Raw genomic sequence first — 19,062 nt, 5'->3', positions numbered from 1 at the left:
GCAGACTTGTACAAAGCCATGCAAGATAAGGAGACCGTATTACATGAAGCATTAAAGATTGTGCAATAAATGTTCTACCTATTAATTACATAATGCTTCTCTCAACTTTCCCAGAATCTTTTGAGAAAAGAGGCTGCATTTAAAGAAGATATGGTACTAAGAGAGCTTAATGAGTACCAGACTAAGGACGCACTGTTCTTTCACTATGTGTGTAAACTGATAGATTAGGATTTCTTGCTATTGACCAAATTGTTTATAAAAGTAACACAAGTAATTAACGACAAAAGAAATGTAAAAGTACTGTACATATTCTCAGGATTATGATCTTTGCAAATATTGAAAACAAGGTTAGTATACATGAACATTTAGTAACCTGATCTTAGATTTGCAATCAAATATATCTAATATCTAAGTATTAAAAAAAATTTGCATACGTCATTGAAAAAAACATGTGTGCTATGAGGTTGGATGGTGTGCACTTAACATATTTTCTTCTGTGTTTCAAAGAGGGGTTGAGGAAAACCAGAAAACAAACTGTGACCCCAATGCTGAGTTATCTCTCAGTGTATTTCCACTTCTGCTGTGCCAGTGGATGACGGAGCAGATCTCTTTTTTAACTTGACTGTGGACACACTGACGTTCATTGGGGGAAAAAAAACACTAATATCTTTTGGCATCTGGAATTTCAGGACGGAACGCTAAAAGAAAAGAATGCTGAAAATGTAAGTGAGACACAAGGTTTCAATAACAGCATTAAATCTGTTTGAAGCGATACACAGGAGTCCCCCCGCAGCTCATTACCTGAAACAGAAACACAGACCACAGCAGTCTGAAACAGAAACAAGCGCAATACCCTATCACACATAGACATCTCCACAGCCCCCCCCAAAACACATCTCATCTGACACAATAACCACAGCAACACATTATCATACATAAGCAAAGTCCGTCTTTGAAAGTGGGCCAGGTTTTGGAAGGTGATCCTTTTTAGGGCTGGATGGTAACTGGTGCTGTTGATTTTGGTGAAGGGCAACAAGGACTGGTTTCTACAAACGCTTCTGGAGGGTGCTAACAGCTTGTCAAGGTGTCGGGATTACTCACGGTCTAAGAGAATCAAAATAGTGCAAAGCTGAATGTTACCTCAAAACAAAATTTGGATATTTGGGAAAAACGCTTGTTTGCTTTTTTTTTTTTACTGGAGATTAGATGAGAAGCCTGATAACCACTTTGATGTCGACACAGTGATGGCAAGCTACTTGTGGCTGAGTGTGGTATGCTCAGCTACATGTTAATATATATTAAATTAAGGTTCACTACACTGAAGCGGTCTTCTATAAAGAAAACCTAAATGAACAAAGTTTTGTATTTGAGTTGAAGTATTTTTGATGAATATACATAAATCAGCCTTCATTGGATTATTTAGCTGTCTCATGAAGGGTTTTATTTTAAATATTTTAATAACTAGAAGCATAGTTTTGAGTATATTAAAAGCTTTAAAACTTTTGGGTATTTTTCCAAACCTTTAGAGCTGCTTGGGAAAATGTGTTTGTTTGGACTCTTTATCACTACATTAAGTCAGAAGGTTGATTCAGAAAACAGTGAAGCGACCACTTTGCTATTCAGGTCTGAAGCCCCCTTGAACCCAGATCAACCCCCCCCTACAAAATGCAAATTGTATTTTTTTTAATGGATAAAGTAGGTATCACACAAATCAAGTGAGTCTTAGAGATTCAGACAGATCATTTTATCTTAAGACAATGACAGGCTCGCTTTTTCCTCCTTCCTCCCGTCCTTTTGTTATGTTAGACTAACTATGCCTTGGCTTTATATTTAATGGAAAGACATTAAATCAGTGTCAATCTGCCCACCTAAATCTTGCTTATGTAAATACACCTAGTGGTGCAACCTGGACACAGTCAGTCGTCAGTGATGTGCCCCAGGGTCACTGGGTGTTTCGGCCCGGGGCACCCAGCCGGGGATGATCGTATACCGGCTTGTGTCCAGGTAGCATATAGTGCCGCGCTTCACCCCTCTTTAGCCAGAGCCCTCGGGGGGCCTTCTGAGCCGCCTCCAAGATGTTCTTGACAGCTCTCCTGCTTCGCAGCCCACGGATCTCTAAGAGGCCCCGGTGAAGAGACTGTCCTGCAAAGCTGCCTCCTGCCTCCGACAGTCAGCAACCAGTTCTGCATACTTGGCCCTCTTCCTCTCCTGAGCCTCCTCCACTCGGTGTTCCCATGTCACGGTCACCTCGATTAAAACCACTTGCTTAGACCCCCGGACATCAAGACCATGTCAGGCCGGTGAGTACTCTTTTTAAAAAAGTCAAACTATTCCTCAATCTTAACATATCTCCATGATATTTCAGCATCACATTCTCTCTCTGCATGTTGTGCTATATCCTATTAAAGACACGTCGGTTATAAGCCTAATAGCATCTTAAAAATTCAGTACAATTGGACTGCATATTAAATTGATGGCAAATGCCAGTGAACTATCCTCAGGCCGACATCTGTGACAACAGAACATCACATACGTAAACTCAATCAAAGCATTGATATATTAAAAAAAACATATCAGGACAGGGACTTTATCATCCAACTATATAAAGAGAGACTCTGACTTGACTCTCCTGCCCCTGGTAAATAATTACACACTACACCATGACTGCTGCAGAAGGCACTGCTGCTTTAAGCCCTCTCCTGACTTTAACCTATCAGGCCACGCCTGAGTAATTTAGCGACCTGCAGCAGGCCGTTTTGTTTGTTGTAATATGCTGAGCTGCTCCACGGCTGCTGACAACTCCATAGTGTTGACTAGAGGTGCACTATTGAGTGAGTCATTAGTTTGTGAACATATATCCTCTCGTGCATATATGACTGTTGTGTTTTTTTGATTAACTGGTGTGGCTCAGGTTAGCGTTTATTGTTTTCCTTTCAGCTTTAAAATCACCTGACTAACTCATCACTACAAGTGAAATTAAGTTGGAAATAAATAAATGAAAACATGAAGAAACTTTTACTCTGGTCCCTGCACTTTTATTGGAGTACAATTGCAGTGGCTTTAAGTTTGAACCAGTCTCCACACACACTTTCTACAAGCACCATCTTTATGCAAATAAGCCTTATCTCTAAAGCCAATTTCCTGCTGAACAGGAAATGCTCTTCTATGGAGCGATTTGAATTTATTACACAGAGAGGCCAACAGGACAGGAGGTAATTAGCCCAACATGAAGGAGAACCAGGGAGACACACCAGAGTTTGATGATGTGACTAACAGTCTGCGAAAGCATTCATGTTCTCTTGTTTTGTGCCGCTTCCTGACTTTAACTTAACTCAGATTGTATCTCCTTGAAATAAACACTTTTATAAAGCTCTTTAAAAGTCCCATTACTTCTGCTTACAAGGTAAGTGTGAGCTAACAGGATGCTGTTATAGAGGACGCCGACTGAGCAAGCAGGCACCCACTTCAGTGATTAGCCTCCAGGGGCCTGCAAGACCACCGTTATGGGGGTCAGACCACATCTGAAGTCTGGTCCTGTGATCTACTCCAAATGCTTAAACATGCTAAAAAACCATGCACGATCAGTCATGAGTGCAAACAAGCAGTCAGACATCTACACACATCTTATTTGGCCACTGTCTTTCTCACTCTCGCACACAAACTAATGCACATATAAACACACGTCCTAATTAGTCACACCTGCCATCCCCAAACTGAGACCAAAGCAAAGACAGCTCAGCGCGCGTGATTGTAATATGTGCTAACAGCCTTGTAGCTCAAATTTCATGGTAAATAAATAGATTGACCAAAAATGTGCAAATATCTGTATGGTAATGTGGATTTTCTGCCTCGCGCTCCATGAAAGATTAATGGGCAGCACGTCAAACAGGCATTCTGAAAACAAACCTCTTAATTGCTCCTGTCCAACATCTTTCTTTTTGGATTATTTTGTTATGACTGAGGTTTTTTAGACTGCGAAATGCTTCATTAGTGCAAAAGGGCTGGGGTAGGTGTCAGTTTCACTCAAACCCACACACGCATTCACAGATCTTTATAAAAGTAGTTCCCATGTCCTGGCCTACACCACAATACCTGCTCGCCATCTGTGTTGTGGTACCTTGGTGTAGTCTCTCTTCATCAAAATAACACCTGACCCCTGACATGCCTTCCGACCCCTCAGGGTCTCTCCAGGGTTGCTCCCTGCGAACACCCACCACTCGGGCCCTGCTCTGTCACTTATCACCCACCAGGAAGCTCGGCTTGTCCGACACCAAGCAGCTTGCCCAGCCTGGCCTCTCTTTCTCTCTAGGGGAAATGAAGATGGAGTGAAAGGTTGGAGAAGATGAGGAAGACCTCAAACGTTCCACTCAGTGTGAGGTTCATCCATCAGCACTGGAGGGGTTTTGCTGTCTTCCAAGGGCAAGGCCAAAGCGTGGGAGTCAAGTATCTTCAAAGGCAAATGCAGACCTTAAAAAATAAGTTGAAGGTGTTTAAATAGATTTATAACAATGCATCCTCCACATTCAGGGGAAAGAGCTGAGGCTGAGTAATGACACTCTGACACTTGATATACCAGCCTGTTCTCCTGTTCCAAATCTCAAACATTGGCAGCTTGGTCAGTGGTTTGGCACATCAGAATATGATGCTGTCCGTATCCCTCAAGATTTTCTTTCTAGATTATTTCTGCTACTTTACTGATTTGATGACGTGCTTAAGTAAGGTTTCAGAGCATTTCACAAACAAACAAGACTTTATCAAGGAGACCGGGTTCAGTTTCCTTTGACCCAAATTGTTTTTCGTGAACTTGTTGTTTAAGTGAAATGATGGATGTCAGTTACGTAACGGACATTTTTCTTTTCACAAATGCTGCATTAGTTAAGTGACGTAACCTGGTTATGTAACATACATTAGTTGCATAACTAGCTCACTTGCATCAATATATTTAAGCTCCATAGAATTAGACAACCATGATCTGTGTCCCCAAACCTGACCACAACTTTTAGGCTCTTAACACATCAAAATGAGGAACCTTTTACTGGCATTAACCTCTTTTAATGAGCGTTGCATGTCAGGAATACAAACATTGAAGGGATGTGTATCTTTATGGGTCTCGTGATTCAATTCGATTCAATATCAAAATGCATCAATTTTGGATATTAATGCACATGACTACTTTTTTTATCAATGAAGACAAGCCGTCAGATACAGTATGTACTCTCTTTTTTATTTAGAAAGTGCTTTTTAAAAATTGATGTCAAAATAGATCATCAATTATTTTCTGTTATTGCATCAATACAGAATCATACAAGTCGACGGAAAACATTATTTGTCAAACCCCTTATACATACATTTTCAAGGCCCAAATCTAACCTGATGTTATTGAATTTTTCTAGAATGACTGCAAAGCAAAATGTCCTCTGCCTCCTACAGCTGTTAGCCATCACCTAACTGTACCTTCAGAGTAAACTACCATAAGAGTTCCTCACTAACATGCTGATGTAAGAGATTAAAAGGCTCCACATTTCATTTTGTTTAAGCAGAGAGACTTGGGTGTTGCCCGTTGTGACTCTCACGCTCCTTTACACAGTTCCTTCCAAGATGGACATCTGGAGCAATGAGGGGGAATGCCTCTTTCTGTCAAACAAGTTTGACTGATATCTGTAGATTACTTCAACATTGTTTCAGATGGCAGTCTTTTGCAACTTTTGGCTTTCCATTTCTCTATTAAATTACTGAAAACCAAAGTGTTTGTTCGTCCTAATTGTGCTGTCTTATATGGATCAGTTGGAGTGGCCCAGTAGAAGAGTGATGAGCTTTCCCTCCCTGGTTTTTAACTTTCTCTCAGGGACCAGGACTAAAGGTCATTGGAGGTCTACCAGCACAACATCGTGGACCAATTACAACCCAACACATGGTGATGGAGGCAGACAAGAGGAAGACGATAATGAGAATTGACCATCACAAAAGAAATCTGATCAATAAGGAACTACATCCAAAAAATCCAATTGATTAAGACTTTTAATAAAAAGGTATCTATTTAAGTTTGATCTAATGTAATAGGTGAGGGCCCATACAATGGATTGCAGGGAGCCAACCCTTATCCCCCGGACCTTACACAAACCTACACATTGCTAGATGGCAGCTCCCTCGAGCCTGATGTGATTTGCACATTTGATTAAGAAGAAGATGATGAGAAGTGGCAGCCATCTTCACACCGCATCCTTGTTGTATGTATCTTTGCTGTGAAAAACACAAGTTGTGTATGCGTTTGTCTCAGACCCATTCCTCTAACCCAGCACTGAACTTCAGCTCATGAAAGCTAAAGGGCGGCACATAGGGCATAATGTGGAAGGGTTAACTCATCAATTCAGAGACATATGTGGCATTGACACAGATGTAGATAGACAAAGAGGGGGAGGAGGAGGAGGAGGTTTGGGGTGGATGGTAAAGGAAGGAGAGGTTGAGGAACGAAGACATCCAGGAAGCAGAGGGCATAGGGGAGGTCTGGGGCAGGGTAGAGGGGCGGCATAGGAATGGTGAAGGCACCTCACTTCAGACGGCATGAAGGAGAGAGAGGAGCAGAGGGCAACATACTCCTACCAACTCTTCAAACACATACCACTGCATACAGACATTATGATCTGAGTCCACAGAGACCTCTGCACATGCTACAAAAAAAAAAAACTACTAAGAGAGGGTAAAAAGTGGTGAATCAACGAACACTGACAGAATACCAGCCTATAGTGCTAAGTCGGAGACAATAAAGTGGGATCCACACATGGAATATAATAACTAATGTAATGCTTTACACCAGATGCCCTGATGCAAGAGTCAGTCCTGAAGCGTGGGAAGACCCTCGGAGCAAAATGAGATGTCATGGCCTGTCTGTATCCATAAATCGTCTATTAAAAGCACCCAAGGACACATTATTCTTTTCGGCCATTGAGAAATCCATTTCATCTCCCATCTGGAGAAGGACAAGTGTTTACACACAAACATCTGCTTAAGGAGAAACAAGTACACAAATTGAACCTGGCAGTAACAGCACCCAGCACAGATCTCTTAATGCAGAGAAATGTAAACTGTGTTTCCTATATTAAGCCAGGCAGAAAGAGCTGGGCCGTCTTTTCGTTTATGTGTTTTAAATCCCCTATTAGAGCCTCATAAATGATAAACATATGGCAAAGACAAACAGGCACACGCAGCAACACAGGGAAAAGTCTACACATGCAAACACAGACAGAACAACAAACACAGAGTGAGAGTGGACAGATTAGTGATTGCAAGGCTGTGTGCGTGTGGCGCAGACATTTTCTTGCTCTGATGGAACAGTGTGTGCTGTGTGTGTATTTGTGTGCAATTTTCATACTGTATACTTCATGTGTCCTCAGGTAAAACGTGTTTTTTTTTTCAGGCTCTGCTGGATGGCAGAGCTGGAACTAATGACACTTCTAATCACGGTGATAGGCATCAGAGAGTGACTGCACACCAAACACACAGCACACTTTACTGCAACATGCCAGGTCACATGGAGTTAATGATTTTGGTTTGTCTTAAATATGAAGCTCTGCACAAGATTACAAGTTAATTAATAAAGCAGAGAAACAATTAAAAGAGCAGGCTGAGAATGACAAAATATTCAGTCGAAAATATATTTTATGAAAAGGCAAAAACCAACATCGTGTTGGACTGTCTCTTTCAGAATTGCTCACTGCTACCAACCTCGAACCAAAACGGAAAAAGTTCATGTAAAAAACAAAAACAATGCTCTCAGTTTTAAGAAAAGTCAACAAGTATCCAGTTAAACAGTCTGTGCACTCAGTGGTGTTTAATGAGTGACTATTTTGATCCATGGATTTATAATCAGACTGTGACAATGTAACACAGTTGATTTGTGTCAAAATAATTGCCTATGATTACCATGCACAAGAAAATAATGATATAAAATAAAGGTTCATGTAAACATGTCAAAGTTAAGCCAACTGATGAGTCCTCAATAGCCATTAAATAGCAACGAAGCACTGCAAGAAAAATGAGCCCCATCATTTTGTCGACTTTATTTGTCATTTGTCAGAAAGTTGGTTTTGGTCTTTTATGGGTTTATGTGACAACAAGAACACTATACTATAAGCTTTATCCTTTAATTTCACTTTTAGCTCAAATTGACATCTGTTCCAGTTTTTCACCCACAAAGAATGACACAATCAATTGACATTACATTTTTAACATCAAAAGATTTACACTAGAGGATCCTCTTCATCCTCGATCTTCATCTGATGGACCACAGTGGCTTGCCAGAGAAATCTGAGTCCAAACAGCGTCATTTTAACAATGAGACAATTCAGAGGAAATTGATAGTAGTGCATAGGGAAGATTCCTGAGGCTTTTGACTGGATGTCGAAAACGGCAGAAGTGTTGACACAGGACTTTATAACTGGGAGTACAGACCACAATGGCTGGTAACTCAATGGGGTTTTTTCCATTGGCTGTGGAGACAGTCCTGTCGCATGGCTTTTGAACATAATTTTTAGTACAAAATTAACCTGCATCATCCTCTGCTTGATCTCAATGTATTGGTGTCCTGATCTAAACTATGTGTGGGTAAATGTGGTTGCATTCACATTCTTTTTCTATTTGTAAGAAATCAATAAAACTGAATCTCCCACGAATGTGTAGAAATCTGAACTGTACGAGCAGCAGCATGTGTGGAAGCAAAGTGAAGCATCGCAACGCAAACCTCCCTGAGGAAATGAACATTTGGAGCCTTGTTACAGTGGAGCAAAGCCCGGCCACACACAGATCCAGGGTCCACATTCCACCTCACCAGAACAATTATTCCCATAATGGTGGAAGTTTAAGTGTTTTAGGGAGTTGAACAGTCAGTCATAAAGCAGAGCCAACAATGACAGTGACATTTAACTGCCTCAGAGGTTACACAGCTTCAAACTCTACCCTCCAAATCCTCCAGGGCCCTTCCCAGTGTAATATATCCAGCTCTGCACTTTATCAGAGGAGCGGTCAGACAAGAATAGCTTGTCTGTGCATATACTGTATGAGTATTCATGTTTAATGCTATGGTCACATTACAATATGCTTTTGTGGAAGAGGAATATAATAGTGAGCCTTAAAATATGCCAGGCTCCTTGCAGGGGGTTTTGTTTGAAGGATTTTGGCTGAGCCTCAGTCCGTTTTGTGTCTGGCTGTCTGCCTGACAGTCTGAATGTTTATCCATTTGACTGAAAACACCGGGTCTCATTTGCACAAGGTGACATTGTCCTTCCCATCAAACACCCATCTGACATCTGATGTGTGATTATGCGGACAGAAGGATTAGCGTGCCAGCCTCTCTATGGGATAAAAAAGAATTTGGTGGGACAATAATGTTTGGTGTGTTGATGCCATGAACCAGCCCTGCACTGAGATGTTTGGTATTATGTTTTTAGGGAGGGGACGATAGGAGTGTAAGTAAATCGGGATCACAGTCAACCCGACACCACCAATACCAGACGAGAGGGGACGACAGTAGGCCAACGCATTCCTCACACCTAAAAAAAAAAAAAAAAAAACGTCTTCACTCCTCTGCAGCAGGACACTCCTGATCTATGATCTTGGTGCCACAGACAACAATTACTCCTTTACGGTCTTCTCATGGACTAGAGAGTAAAATTGGATTTTTCTGGGTTGTCTGTTTTAACAAATTGGGGGTGACCACTTAGCAGCAGCAGGCAATCGATCAGGAAGTCTTACCCCCAACAGTTCTGATAAGAGCATGACGGATGCTAAACACAAGGCTGGATTCTCCACGCCAGAGGCATACATAAACGATAGACATATCAAGGAGACGAATGACCAAAATACGGCTCCCTGAAAGTCACAATGAAGACTTCAAACATGGTAGCGCTCAACTTCCACTTGCTGGCAGCTTTATGGTAATTTTTCTAACTTTTAATTACAAAGGTTAGCAAAACACAATAAAAGAGACCAAGAAAACGTCAAAGAAATTCAACTTTGACTAAATTAAACATCTGTTCTCCATATATACCCCAAATACAATGACCATCGCAGATCTTGATTTCCTGAGATATTTTTCAATTAGACAGCTCACACACAAAACGGCCAAATATAGATTTAGAATTTTAATGAAAACTTGAAATAGTTTTGTGTTAAATCCCCGAGTAGAAGAGGTTACATGCCTCTGAAATGAAACAAGCTCCATATAATGAGAGTCTATTTGCAACATCAGGCATGGAAAATGTATTAGCCCCTTTAGAGTTCATTGGTTAGAGGGTACAGAGCATCGTTGCAGGGTCACTGTGTTTATACAGGAGACCTTATAAACTCTTCAAGGCCAGTCGCTTACTCCCCCATCAGTCTCTCGCTTACTCAAACACAGGTCATTGTGAAAGGGCATCCTGCATTCCCAGCATTCCCAGTGGTGCCTGGCATCCTGGCCTCCGTCAGTGAAGATTTGCCAGATCCTGTGCATCACATACAGACACACACGCAAACACTTACAAGTGCACAGACCCACACAAACAGCCAACAAACCAAACTCAGAAAAGGAGGAACTGCTGCCTCCCTCAAAGCCACAAAACCCTAATTAGATGTCACCAAATTTGGCCTCTTTTCACATTTCTGATTTACTACACTTGGATCATAAATGATTTCAGTCACACTTCATTGCAAATTCTGTACTTTTGTAATCTCAACAGGATTTGGGTTACTGTTTTGTCTTCGTTGCTTGTTTTTCCTTATGTCTGACCACAGAACTTTGTTTTCTTAAACAAACACAATTTTTGAATCATACATTTATATCCAGAACAGAATAATTCCCATAATTCTGGAGCAAACAAGTAAACAAACAATGGCTGCAAAATCTGGGACAGCTTGGATTGGTTAAGTTAAACAAAAACAAAAAAAAAAAATCAAAAAAAAAATACTGGAGCCGAATTGTCGGACATATAAAACAGACTAGAAAGTGATTCCCTTATGCATATCTATGCAGTATATTTATCTTTCTTTTCCAGTTTGGCAATAGACACTCTCATTAGCATAAGTCAAATAAACCATATTGAGATCCAAGCAAACACTGGATAAATCTTTATTTTTCACTCCTGACTACTGCAGATATGGCATCTATCCTCCACACCTGTCAGGAGTCATGACCCTTTGATCCGTCACAGGATGCCTCGCTCGCTCTCTGGACCAGGTGCTGTCATTTCACACCTCTGTACGTCTATCTATACATCCGGCTGCTCTATCCATCGACGCGTCTATTATCAGTTATCTCTATCTCGGCTAAGGCGATGATCCTTCTGCTCATCTCCGCTCTTGGGAGCTGATCATCAGGGTGCTAACTTTACACCCACAATCACACACCAATTCATAAAGCCCCTCCACACGCACGCCATCGATATGTTCAATAAAGGGAAACTGAGACACAGCAAGGTTAATGAAAGACTAAATTTAACACTGCCGCTCTGATCCCTTACAGCGTGTGGCTTTAAAACTATCAGGGGAATTTGGAGAGCTACTTAGCGTGCTAATAGGCTCGCACGCATGTCTTTGGTGACACATGAGGGCTGTATGGAGGGAGAGAAAGATCACGTTCTAAGGATTTGTGGACACCAAATACTATGAGGGCAACTGAATCAGACCCGTTGAGGAAATGAGCAGAAAAAAGAGATGCTGCCTAAGATGTAAGGGTCTGCCTGGGTCAGCAGATTGGTAAGTGAGTGGAAAAGAAGTGTCCAACTCTGTAAATAGCAGAGGGGGATTGAACTGTCCACAAATCATTCTTTAGTGTTGGTTGAAACTTGCTTGCAGCCCTCTGCTGCCTGTGGTTTTCCACAAAAGACAATACGGTTTTATTCTGCAGCGCCACAAATATTTAACAAGACAGAATTACATCAGTTGACGGTAAATGAGCAACGTGTTTTTTCTTCATCTACTTGTAGTAGCAGGATATAATTTGCTTTTCCTAAACTATGAAATGTGAAGACGCAAAATGATTAAGAAAAGTACTTAGCCAAGGTCCACCAGAAATAAAAAGTGGTGACGATCGACTAATGCTGTGAATTTAGCAAGAATCAGTTTTTAAGAGAGGGAGAAGAAGAACAAAACGAAGGAGAAAAGATAAATAGGGAGAAGAAGAAGAAGAAGAAGAAGAAGAAGAAATGGGAGTGGAAGAAAAGATCAGCTAAGGTTGGCTGATGTTTAATTGCACATTAGGGATCATGTTCTACAGTGGTCCGAGACTTTTACTGCCCCCTTTAATAGCCCTGTCTGTTCGACAAAGGGGCAGCAAATGGCTCTGACATCTGCAGTCCTACTTAAAGAAAAGAGACTAACAGAACAAAGGTTTGATTAGACATAAAAGACATAAAACGGCAAAGCCAAAAGACACAACTAATGAGAATTCCAGCCCTTGTAAGACTGATGTGCAGGTGTGTTTGAGGAGTCCTATAACGTGCTGGAAACATCATTAATGCATCATACTGTTACATGCTCCACAGTGGAAACATCATGACTGAATCAGTCCAAAACGACCACAGAGCCAATCAAACTACAACCAAGATCTTGTCAATTGAAAGTGACAGCGGTGGTTTTGGCTGAGCCTTCTTCTGCCAAACCCAGTCATACAGGGGATTTAAGAAACCAGCAAGCACTAAGCTTGGAACAGGAATCTGACTCCTAAAATAGGATTAAGCTTGGGATCAATTTTACCATCAATATAAAGACACAAATCTGTCAAGAGCAGGAGTTTTTGATTCAACGCGGTTAAAGCACTCACTAAGAAATAGAAGGAAAAGCACATCCACACATTGTTCAGAGACATGATCAACTGTTGTGTTTATTAAAGTGGATATAAATATGAGAGATGTGGAGTGAAATACATTGACCCTTCAAAATTCATTTGGCAATGAATGCGCATGTGGATAAAAGTAGCTTATAACAAGATGGAGAAACTATAGTCTTCCAGTCCATAGGGCATCGACTCAAAATGACAATGCAGACATTTTGATGCTCAAAATCAAGGTTTAATTTAATCACATTAATAGTTAAGCATGTGAGCATCACACTTTTACACAATAAAAGCTCCTCTGAGAAACTTTTTCTTTACTTCCTATTTTCTCTAAAAGTCAGTTCGTCCTTTAATTCACTTTGCTTTTTAGACAATCATCATTTAAGTGTCAGTGTTTTCACCTTCTCACACCAACCTTTCAGGTTCAGGGTTTAGGAGTGTATTTTAGTTTACTAGTTGTTTTTTTTTAATTAAGGACAAAGTAGAAAATAATATAGTCCAGGAAGAGAGAAGATGCTTTGTACCAGATTTAGCAAACTAGGCATTTTGTTGTCCTTGGGCAAGAACTTGTTGGAACTAGAGATGGGACCGATCTTATATTGGATATCATATATACATCTAGATGTTCAGACGAGATGGAACAGCTCTTTCTTAATGACCAAAACTACATACAGATGTTAATGCTTCTCGTTTGTATGTAAGCCCAGCTCAACGTTCAGATACATTAATTTGGAATAGATGACATGCATATTTATTTATTATTACTAATATTTGCTCTTTAAATAAGAAATGCCAGGTTTATTACAGCTTTAGCCTTACACATAATACCAACAACAACAATTACATTACTAGTTGTGATAATAAAAACATTGGAATCAGTACCTTTAGTCGTCGAACTCTCGGCGATACATAAAAGAAGTCAGTGGATCTCCAGAGTCTGTGTAATTCATCATAAGGGGATCAAAGATGACCAGAAAATGATGCTTCTCCATCCAACTGTTGTTGTTTTTGTTCCATGTCTCCACAAAAGCGGTCAATAGACGAATCGACTGACTAACTCACAAAACATCCTAAGACCCACAACAAAAACAGCTGAATAATAAAATAGCCAAGAAGTCTCACCGTTAATAAACCACAAAATACCTTGCTTTGGTTTGTATGAAGGCATGCTAACAATCTGTCAATAACTTTACTGAGTAACACACGTGAAAGTTAAGTGTTTCAGACATTCAAAAGCATCGTGAAAATGTTTTCCATGCTTGCTCAGAGGAAGGGGCACTGTTGTTCATTACGACAGCCAGATGCAGGTTCTTCTGTTACTGAAGCTTTCCTGGAGCTGTCTGCAGTGTCTGAGTGTGCTTCCATAGGCAGAGGTAGCATCAGGCCCTGCACACATGGGCTGCACTTGCACAAAAACTATCTAATCGTTCACAGGATAGTCAGCGTGCTCACATGTATGTTTGCCAGAATGTGCCAAAGAAACTTGAATCAAAAACAGGATTTTTGCAGTGACACTAAAGACTTTTTATTCACTTAAAAGAAGAGCTGTGTTGAGCCCGTCTGCCCTCTGCCCCCTCAGTGTTACCGCAATACCACACCACATGTAGGGCCGAAGACTTAAGAGCCCAGTACCACACGGAAAACCACTTCCAGCAGGAGAGAAGGGCATGCTGAGGGTCTGCTGGGCATGAAGACGATGGTTTTGTGCCCATGATATCTCAAGAAAAGAGTTGTGTAGGATACAAAAAAAGGGATAAAATGAGGAGACAGGAAGTGGAAATGTCATGCTGTGATTCTTTATGGCGAAGACGAAAGATACAAATTAGAAAACAAAGTCGTTTTCATTCACCTTTCTCTCAACACTTTCTGCCGTTCTGTGTCCTTTTAGGGTTTGTGTGTCTGTCTGTCTTTGTGTGCGTGGAACGCCGGTCGTTCTGGGATAAAGTAAAAATCCCTACAGCTCTTTTGGGATGCATCCAAAATCTGTGTGCGTGTTTCTCTTCATACTTCTTCAGTATTGCATGTATGTGCTGGCATGCAAGCTCTGTTTTGTGTACATATTCATGTACCTGTTTATACTGGCCTCTGTCTTAAGACATATTTAGTTTGCTCTCCGTAACCTGGTTAGAATTTTCCTCGGGGTCCTTTTGTTTCATGCCAAATAGATTCAAAGAAAGAAATTCGACTAACTTGATTCACGTCCATCTCCTACTGAAACCACAGCCGAGCTTATTACCAGCGCCTGAGGTCACATTTTGGTCTGAGGGGCCAGGGTACCCTGTGTGTGTGTGTGTGTGTGTGTGTGAGACTAAGTGACTGAAGGTTGACAGTTGGCAGACCTGTAAACAGACCAACAGACTGACGAGTGGACGGACAGACAACTTCAAGACCATTAAAGCCGGGTAATTTGATCCGTTTTGTTTTTTTTATTTCTTGTGAGGAGGCTGTTTGACCCCCTGCGTGGACAGATCAGGCCTGTCGTGGCGTCCTCGACACCCCACCATCATTCCCAGCCCCCCTCCTGTTCTCCTGCTAAACCCCAGAGTGTCTGTTATCCCCTTACCCCTTCAGAGAAACCCATGGCTCTGTTCCTCATTCCTAGTGAGGTTTGTTTTGGACACTGCCAAGTCCTAACTGGTTATTAAGACACAAAGTTGAATCCTAGACATTATATGTAAATCACTCACACTGCATTAACATATCTGGAAATATGTCACATATCACATCATGTTTGTATTCTGTATAAGACCAATTGCAACGTTTATATTTCCCTCTGGAGTAAATATTGAAAGTATTTAAAGTATGTCTGATTGTGATCTTTATAAATAAGTTCCTTTTTTTTATTTGTTTTATGTCTGAATAGTTGTTCTGCAGTCTAACTTGGCCAGGAAACTTAACAATAACTTTTTAACCTCAATAAAAACACTTTTGTTCTAGTTAAATATAGCTAAAATAAAAAAATAAGTCAACAATCTTTTTTTTTTGTGTTGTCTGTGTTTCCCATTAAAGTGTTTTCGAGAAAATAAGAAAAAGTGTGAATAGTCTTGAGATGAAGTTTGTTCCAACGGTAACCATTAACGCCACCTCTTCCCTCTTTCTGGTGCGTAAAGGGGTCCAGGGTGTTGATTGAGATTTGATCCCCAGGGAGAAGAGGAGCAAAGAGGAGCAAAGAGGAGCAAAGAGGAGAAAGGGTCCAGGAGAGCCGAGTCTAATGGACTGCTCGCATTTTGCCTTGGCCCCACTTAAAAGAACTTGTTGAGTGTTTGAAGTTTACTGCAGAACACATTATGACACTCTACTGTTGCTGAAGGGGTCAAGAGGTTGTGAGGTTATGGGCTGAGGATTATTACTGCACACGAAGAGGCTGAACGAACAACACGTGTGACGCTTGTTTGGACATCCGCACAACGTTTAAAACCTGAGATTGGGTTCGGTTCGTTTGGGTTATTAGACGGCTAAACCCGGGGTTGTATCAATAGCCAAAGATAACATCTCAGTTGAGCAGAGTGTGAGCTTTGTCAGAGGTCTGTCAGCGACTCAGACTATTTACAGATACTGGTCTGGTTAAAATGACAGGAGGGACCCTCGCATGGCCAAAAAAAAAATTGAGCTGGGAACAACAGCTGTCTTTGTGTCAGCACACACTGGGCTAAATATACACAAAATAATCCAAGAAAGGGTGTCATATTTCTCCCACTTTCCTCACACATTTCCATCTCAATGTGGACTTCTTTTGCTGCTGCTGCTGCTACAAAAAATAAAATACTCATTCAGGTGCCTCTCCCTTCTGCAGAATGACAGAGAGTAATGGCTGCATACTGTGAAGATAAATTAGGTAACAAAGGACAACAAGCACAGCTGCAATGCACTAAGTCTGCTTTGTCTTGATCTTTTTAACAGGGAGACACAAGAATTCAAATTCCCACAAAAAGCAAACACAGCAGAGACACCTTATTTTGAAAAGTTAGGCTTACTGTCATGTCTAGGACACGGCCCAGGGGAAAACATGAAAGGCAAATCGGTCGGTTTAGAGAGGCTTGTATTAATGAACATGGTCAAAGAGCAGGGGAGAAGCAGAGGAAAGACATAGCATTACATGCTAAAGGCTGACCCCACTTTACTGCGGTCCTGGGGGAGGAGGGGAAGATGCAGAAGTGGCAGTAAAGTCAAGAACAGGAGGGGAAACACCACATGGAAGGAGAAAACAAATGATGTTAAGGAAACGCCAAACATGTTTGTAAAATGAAGAATAATGGATGCAGCAGGGATGAGGAGGGAAAAGAGGAGTTATGGGAAAGATATGTTAGGAAGTAAAATAGGGGTACAGGGAGGAATGGGGAGAAACAGGGCAGCAAAGGGTTTGGTGGAATGTGAGAGAGGCGGAGACAGGGGTCAGTTCAGGAAGGCTTCCAGCTGCGCTCCCTCCACTGATCTTATCTGGTCTGTTTGCTTGGGGTACACAGCGCTTCCACACCCCACCAACTCCGAAGATCTCCTGCAGTCAGCCCCTCTGTCCATGTTACTCCTCTAACAGGCAACTAAGCGATGCAATGAAACAGACATGCAGACACGGAATATGTTTCGAAATGCAGAGAGCAAGAAAGATAAACATCCTGTTACTTGACACTCGATTTACCGTTGTCTGTCTTCCCAAAAAGAGAGGAAACAGACAGTATATGTGAGAATAGAGAGTTTAAAAGTTCAAATGCAATTAGACTAAATAAGATCAGCTAATCTGCACTGAAATGAATTGGTGTACCAGACAGACAAAGTCTCACGTCTCTCTGATTTAATAAAAGTTTAGTCACAGACAAATCAAGGACGTGCTGCCTCGAAATCTATCTCCTGGACAGACGCTTGTTTAAAAAAAAAATGCTCTAAAAGATTCCTTTAAAACTGGAAGTGTGGGTCTTTTTTTTAAATAAAATTACAAATGAAAGGCGTCAGGTCAGAGTACTTGAAAATTTAAACAGCAATTTTTACAAATCGTCAATGAGTTTATGTTTGTAAGTCAATACCGGATGTTATTTACATCTGTTACTGATAACCTTTTCACACATGCACAAACCTCCTGAAAATACACCTGAATGTTCATGGTGAGCTGAATGTTTTACTCAAATGGTTGAAATTGTTTTTACCCCAAGTAGATCCAGAAGTGCACGTGTGAAAAAAGGCTTTAGTTCAATCTGAAGCTCTCCTAACAGAAATGCTTAATTCTGTAAAAGTGATCTAGAAACACTGATCACAGACGCACTGCTTTCCCTCAGCGCTGACAGATCCGTGTTCAGCAGCAGCCAGGTAACACAAAATATAAATTAGAAACTCAAGTGAGTGTAACATACATAATTTCAGAGCTGGACAAGTATTCCCGTGGAGAATCCTTGCAATTATTCCGCTTGAATCACTTTGCATTGCAAAATCATTCAAAACATCTTATCCATATGTTTCTCTGCTTAAGGCGGCCAGAAAATAGACTTGAGTCGGACCCATAAAGGCAGACCACTTGCCGACAATCAGACCTCCCATCTGGAGCCGTCTCATAATAACAATCTGAGTGATCCTCAATTTGATCAGCACCGTTTTCTCCTGCCTGTGAGCGAACGCCGTACACATGAACTCAAGCAAATTCTCAAAATTCTAACAACCGGAGAAGTGCTTTGCACTGGTGGTTTGGCTTTTACTCTCAACAACATGTTTTATTACGATCAACTTGATTCGGGTCAGGCCTTCTTATTGGCCGGTTGTGTGTAAATTAGTTCCCCGTTAAAGAGCCAATTTGGGCAGTTATAGATGTGTATACAGACTTCTTTGGTTTAATCCTCATGTTAAAACAGCCAAACTCTTTGTTCTGAACCTAAAAGGAATCAAACAGGGTTTGAGGCAGTGAAAGCAGCTTTGCATGCCAAGATTATGTTGCAATAACAAAATTGATGATTTGAGATGAGACATTAAAATGACAGAAAGACACTTGACGTTAATTGTAATATTTGATTCCATATGTAAACTTCACATACAACTTAAATTCCTGCATTTCCATTTATCAGTATCACATTGTGCACATCAGTCTCTCTGACGCTCCCTCCTGCCGCTGTCTCGCTCCCCCTCCTCTCTCTCTACTCATTCCCGTCTTTGTCCTCTTTCCAAATCACACAATCAGAACCACATGGACGTGAGAAAACACTCCAAGTAAATAAACACAACCAAAAACGGCCAGTTCATTCCAAAAGTGCAGCCGTGTTGTTTTTGATTCAAGACGT

General features: G+C 41.1%; 1 protein-coding gene across 1 annotated transcript in view; it reads right to left on the bottom strand.

Annotated features, from left to right (window-relative positions):
* Positions 1–19,062, bottom strand: part of LOC306829496 (uncharacterized protein) — a 119,833-nt gene that overhangs the window by 88,102 nt on the left and 12,669 nt on the right. The window lies entirely within an intron of this gene.

Source organism: Symphodus melops, assembly GCF_947650265.1.
Source record: "Symphodus melops genome assembly, chromosome: 9".
In the NCBI taxonomy this organism is placed as follows: domain Eukaryota; kingdom Metazoa; phylum Chordata; class Actinopteri; order Labriformes; family Labridae; genus Symphodus; species Symphodus melops.
This window is presented reverse-complemented; position numbering and strand designations above follow the sequence as displayed.